Below are 6,767 nucleotides of genomic sequence, written 5' to 3' on the forward strand. Positions count from 1 at the left end.
TTCCGAGAGGCCCCCTCCTCCTGCTCCAGTGCTTGCCTTTCATTAGTCCATGCTCCACCCAGCTTGAGGAGACAGGCCCTTCACCTGTGCTTCCATGAGCTCCTACAGCACCTGTGGTCAGAGTGTAGGGCTCATTCATCTGGCAGCCATGTTAACCAGTAGAAGCAGGAGCTGAAGAGCTCGGCAAGCCTTGTCTTCAGCGCGGCGTCTGTTTGGAGTTTTCCCTGCAGGGCAGGATCGACTCACATCAGCATCCGTCAGGGTAAAAGCTGGGCCAGGGTTGGCTCTGAGACTGAGCGGACTCAGCTCTGAAGGATAGCTCTTAACAAAGAGAGAGGGTGGGGGTGGGCTGGAGGGGCGTGTGTGTGTATGTGTGAATTTGAGACCAGGGAAGAGGTGTGTGTGTGTGTGTGTGTGTGTGTGAATTTGAGACCAGGGAAGAGCTCTGTGTGTGTGTGTGTGTGAGAGAGAGAGAGAGAGAGAGAGAGAATTTGAGACCAGGGAAGAGCTCTGTGTGTGTGTGTGTGTGTGTGAGAGAGAGAGAGAGAGAGAGAGAGAGAGAGAGAGAGAATTTGAGACCAGGGAAGAGGTGTGTGTGTGTGTGTGTGTGTGTGTGTGTGTGTGTGTGAATTTGAGACTGGGGAAGAGCCACTCATCTTCCAGAACCTCAAAGAGAACCAGAATATTTGGATCAGAGTGAGGAAAAGAGGTAAAGCCTTCACTACCACCACAGCAGAAGCCCAGGATCATGAACATCAGTTTTTGCTGAGTCCCTTTCTCTCTACAGCGCACATTTTATGTATGGGAGGCCATAGCGTGGCTCTGGCCCCACACCAGGCCCAACAGACCAGACAGAGGCAGTGAACCACAGTAACAGGGCTCTCCCGCAATGGTAAACTGGGTAAACCATAAGAAACAGGCCAACCTGTAGCCCATCAGTGGGTCAACGCTCTGTTGGTTGCCCTCAGAGGAACATGCTCTGTGGCTGTCAGGTGGGACTCTGCTGGCTTCTTGCTGCCACTGGGAGGCCTGGGAAGATGCCTGCGTTTCTAAAGCTCTGTGGATTTGGGTATGAGGCAAGTTTCAGCAAATGTTTTGGTCTGGGCTATGGAAGTCCTGACAGAAACCGGCCTGGGTCCTGAAGAGGAGGGCTCAGTATAGTGACATCAGCAGGGACAGGACTGGGTCCTGGAGAGACGCCCTGTCAGACAAAACTGCACTGGGCTCAGTGGGCTGGTCAGGGTTTAGGTGGAGGGCCTAAGCCAAGGGAACCCTGAGACTGGATTACGCCGTGAGAGCACACAGCCTGGGCTCACACCTCATTTGTGCTATGAGAGGATCTATGACTTCATAGTGGGCTGTCTTGGCTAAGCAGAAAGGTCAGAAATGCTCCTCCATTTAGAACTGCAGCCAATTTATGGTTTCTTTATTGTTGTTGTTGTTTGTTTTTGTTTGAGTCAGGGTTTCTCAATAGCTATGGAGCCAGTCCTGGAACTCACTCTGTAGACCAGGCTGGCCTCCTCAAACTCACAGAGATTTGCCTGACTGTCTCCGGAGTGCTGGGATTACAGGCGTGCACCACCATCGTCCAGCATAAATTCTTACGACCCCCACACTGGGTGCAATGGCGCACACCTGTAAGCCCAGCACTTGGGAGGTTGAGGCAGATGGATTTTTTAGTTCAAAGCCAGCTTGGTCTACAGAGTAAGTTCAGTACAGCCAGGGCTACTGAGAAGCCCTGACTCTAACAAAAAGAACCCCCAGAGCTTACACCTCTATTGTGTTTAGAGATGGGTGAGCCCTAACGGGAACATGGGGTTGCAGAGACCATAGTGCAGGAGTTTGTAGGGTACTAGAAAAAAATAAGGCACCAAAGACTTTTCAGAAAGTCAGATGCATCTTTTGGTACAGGTTGCTAAAAGTTGTTTTTAAAAGTTGCACTCAGGGCCTTGAACCTTGGTTAAAATCTTAGCATGATGGGAAACTATTGTTGTCTTGTAAGAAAGAGCCTTGTCTGCTGTATTGGTGTTAGGGACCCTCTCCCTGTGCTCAGTCATGTAGTTAAAAGCCCCAGGGTCTACTCAGTTCTGGAGACCTGCCTTGGTTGAAGGGAACGGCTTCTCTGGTGGAAAGCTCTTGTCCACACCTGGAGGAGCAGAGCCCTTGGTGCTTCCACAGGGAAGCAACACCTGTCTATGGACCAGCTTTGCCCTTGTCTTGGCCACGTGTCTGTCTGACAACACTGTCTTAGCTGTCCTGAAAGCCTAAGACTGCTTTAAAAGGGCCGGGGGTCCTGGACTCTGTCATGTGGTTGAAGTGAGCCAAATGGTTGGGGTGAAGATCCCCTGGGGATGGATGGCTCCTAATGAATGGGCCCTCGGAGGGATAGAGAGTCACAAGTCTCTCCCGGTGTGGAGAGATCTGTCCTGTGATCTGTGGTTGAAGGCGTGGGAACCGCGGAGTCCATGCCTTTAGGGAGGAGTCGCTCTGCCTTTAGGGAAGTGAAAGGGACTCAGCCTTGCATTTTGCTGCTTTTGGGGGTGTCTTCGGATCATTGCACAATTGATTCTGGATTTTGGCTTTCCTGAAACTCCAATGACTAACTGCTTAGATAATTTAAGCATAAACTGTTGATAATAAATAGAGCCTAAAAGCGTTGGAATCTATAAAGAATCTTGTTGTAGTTTGGGGAAGCCCACTCTCCTGAGGTGTTGAGTAGTGGATGTTGGATTAGGTGATGGATTCTTTTAGAATTTATGGACCATTTTGAGGTTAAAATACTGAAACTTGCTCATTAATCATCCTTATAGATGATATAGATAGAAGGTAGTTAGAAAATATTTTGACTAGGGTTGATTCCCAATTTTGATGACTAGAAAAGGCTCTCTCTATATAACTAGTTATTCTGGGGGCTGGAGAGATGGCTCAGAGGTTAGGAGCACTGGCTGCTCTTCAGAGGTCCTGAGTTCAATTCCCAGCATCCACACAGTGGCTCACAACTATCTATAAAGAGACCTGGTGACCTCTCTTCTGATTTGTGTATACAAATACACAGTGATGGAGTGCAGACCCTCAGCAGGCTCTTGACCAGTCTGCTGTTTCACGTCCTGTTTGGAGCAGAGGGGCAATGCTAGACAAGGTGGGTGTGGTTCCATCCTTGAGGCATCACTGGTAACACACATCCATACACAGCACAGCATGAAATGTGAACAGTATGCACCTAAGCCAAGTTCTACACAGAAGGCGAGGGCCGCTCCTCACCTGAGCTTCTGTTTATTTGAAACAGGAGAGGTGTACTGTCCCATTTGGGAAATAGACTAATGGAACCAAGCAATGGTGGCGCACATCTTTAGTCCCAGCACTAGGGAGGCAGAGGCAGGTGGATCTCTGTGAGTTCCAGAACAGCCAGAGACCTTGTCTCAAAAAACCATTTACTAACAGAGCATATTGGCTTTATGTGGTACAGGGAAACCAGGGGCATTTTTGTTTGTTTTTGTTATTATCATTATTTTGGTTTTTCGAGACAGGGTTTATCTGTGTAACAGTCCTGGCAGAGTAATCCAGGCTTGATTTGGACTTAGTGGCAGCCTGAGCTTGTTTTGTTTTAACCCAGAAAAAGCTGTTTCTGAGCCGGGCGGTGGTGGCGCAGGCCTTTAATCCCAGCACTTGGGAGGCAGAGGCAGGCGGATCTCTGTGAGTTCGAGACCAGCCTGGTCTACAAGAGCTAGTTCCAGGACAGGCTCCAAAACCACAGAGAAACCCTGTCTTGAAAAAAAAAAAAAAAGCTGTTTCTGTGTACCTGTTTGTGTATGTGCACACACACATGCATGGAGAGCAGAGCTTGATACCAGCTGTCTAAATTAACCTCTACCTTGTAATTTAATTTTTATGTGGGTGCCGGGTGTCATGGCTGGCACACAAAGATCAGAATCTTCAGGAATAAGATTCTCTCCTCCCACCATGTCGGTCCCAGGGATTGAACCCAGGTTGTCAAAATTGGCAGAGGTGGGATTACCTGCCTGTCCATCCACTTTATTTATTTAGAGACAGGCTTATCTGTAGAGCGCTGGCTGTCCTGGAACTCGCTCTGTAGACCAGGCTGGCTTTGAACTCAGAGATCTGCCTGATTCTGCCTCCTGAGTGCCATCCACCTTATGTTTTCTGGGGGGAGGGGTTTTTGTTTTTTGAGACAGTCTCTCACAGAACCTGAAGCTCACCAATTTGGCTACACTAACCTACCAATGAGCTTCAGGGATACTGTCTGTCCATCTGTCCCACACTGTCTGCACCCCCACTTCTCCTTGTGATATGCAGTGGCTGCTGGCTTTTACATGGGTGCTGGGGATCTGAAGTCAGGTTTTCCAAACACTTTACCAGCCACACGGGCAGCTGAAATCATGAGAGGATTCCTGCAGTGTTGGGAGCTGGTGGGGCCTCAGAACCAGACCCTGAATTCTCTGAGTGGCTTGTTTTTCCTGTGTTTGCAGCTGCTCTGAGCAAATCAACTTGTTTTCCTCAGCTCTGAGCAGGCTGCAGCTGCTCTGAGCACCGAGATCCTGATGGCAAGGGCGTGGACTCTCATGAGTCTCAGCTGAAAGAGCCCAAGAGCTGGGGCATTGCTATTGGTTAAGGATCCCTATACAAAGCGTCCCCTGAGCTCAGTAAAGTTGGCACTCTTGTTGCTGGGAATTGAACTCAGGACCTCTGGAAGGGCAGTCAGTGCTCTTAACCTCTGAGCCCTCTCTCCAGTCCTAAGTTGGCACTTGTATCAAGAGTGACCCATGTCTCTGTATCTGTGTGTTTTTGTATTTTTTTAAGTCTCTCAGCCCAGTTCCTGGCTCGTGCAACTGGTCCTGTAGTGATGCGGAGGTCTGACGGTCCAGAGCTACAGGTGCAGTCCATATAGAGCGTAGTACAGGACCATTTCGGATCTAACACTGAAGCTATCTGGTTTCTTTGGTAGTTGCTTTACATGTTTGAACAAATTCTGCAAGGTTGGTGCAAACCAAATTGGCTATAGTAATCTTTAAAATATTTTCTTCATTTTAAGAAATTTTGTGTATTATGGGTGTTTTTGCTCTTGTCTGTACACCATGTGCCTACAGTGTCCTCAGAGGCTAGAGGAGGGCCTTCGATGCTCCTGGGACTGTAGACAGGCTGAGCTGCCAAGTGTGTGTTTGAACCTGATTCTCTGGAGGAACAGCAAGTGTTCTTAACCACAGAACCATCTCTCCAGTCCCTATAGTAGCCCTCCTCCTTTGTTGAGAGCTTTTTTTGAGACAAGGTTTCTCTGTATATATCAGAAGTGTGCCTGCCTCTGCCTCCCAAGTGTTGTGTTAAGGGCACACACGGCCACAGCCCAGCCCCTACAGTAGCCCTTTGATGCACATCTCTCTAGTCCTGAACTGGAAAAAAGCCAGTGTTTGAAAATTCTGCCTGTGGTAGCATAGGCCTTTAATCCCAGGACTCGGGGTACCAAGGTAGACAGCTCACTAAGAGTTGTAGGCCAGTTTGGTCAACATATCTAGTTCCAGTCAGAGGTACAGCAACCAAGAATTCAGCGTGAAGTATGTATCACCATGCAGGGCCCGAAGAGCCAGCCACTTGGTTCCTTCCTTGTGTTTTAGGTCTCTGTGGTTGGTTCTGTGCCATGTTACCTTTTGGAGCAGACAAGGGGACGTGAATGATAGCAAACACCAGAGTGGTGACCATTCTGAAACTGCTGACACGTGTGTTTGGTAAACACACCTGACATCTGAGGCTGAGATGAGGTTGTGAATTCAAGGCCAGGCTGGTTATATGACAAGATCATTTCTCAAAAAAAAATAAACCTACCAAAATGAGTTAGAGCCAATGTGTATCATGTCAAACCCCAGTCCTGAGATGAGTACCGAAAGTTCTAGTGGTGTATTTTTGTCCCGCAATTGTTAGGTTTCTATTGCTGTGACTAAAAGCACCTTGGGGAGGAAAGGGTCTTTCAGCTTATCACCCTTAGGTCACACTTCATCACTGAGGGAAGTCAGGCCAGGAACAGAGGCAGAAGCCATGGAGGATGCTGGGCCCATCAATCACTAATCAAGAAAATGCCTTCAAACGCATGTCCACAGGCCAATCTTAGATTTTCGCCATTAAGATCCCCTCTTCCAATGGGCAGTGGTGGTGCAAGAGGCGAATGGACCTCACTTTGAGACCATCCTGGTCTACAGAGTTCCAGAACAGCCAGGGCTGTTACAAAAAAAAAAAAAAAAAAAAAAAAAAAAACCCTCTTCCCAAACAGCCATGTCATGTTAACAAAAACCTGGCACATTGATGGACCATCTGAATATTTACAAATCTCAATTACTACCTTTAGTGGGGCATAAATGTTCTGATAGTTTTTGCTTATATACAAGCAAGAGGGCCAATTGGCAAGAGTAGTTGAGGCCACTGGGGAACACCTTTATGGAATAAACACTGGAGACATCTATTATTACAAAGCTATTTTCTTAGGTAAACTATGTAACTGTTAAATAGGGTGTTCACATGACACTGCCATGCTGAGATCTGGAGAAGTTGGCAGCATTTTTTAACTGAATTTTAGATGGGTTGACTTGGCCAAAGATACTGTGTAAAAAACCCAAAAGGGCCTGTACTAAGTGAGATACGGTATTACACCTGTAGCCACCACTACAGGACTTACTGTGCTACTACAGGACAGTATGCAACGGGAACTGGGCTGAGACTTAAAAGCACACACACACAAGTCATCCTTGATACAAGAATGCCAA

The sequence above is a fragment of the Microtus oregoni genome, unplaced genomic scaffold (assembly GCF_018167655.1).
Source record: "Microtus oregoni isolate MIOR12 unplaced genomic scaffold, Mior012 000023F_ref0000262, whole genome shotgun sequence".
Classification (NCBI taxonomy): domain Eukaryota; kingdom Metazoa; phylum Chordata; class Mammalia; order Rodentia; family Cricetidae; genus Microtus; species Microtus oregoni.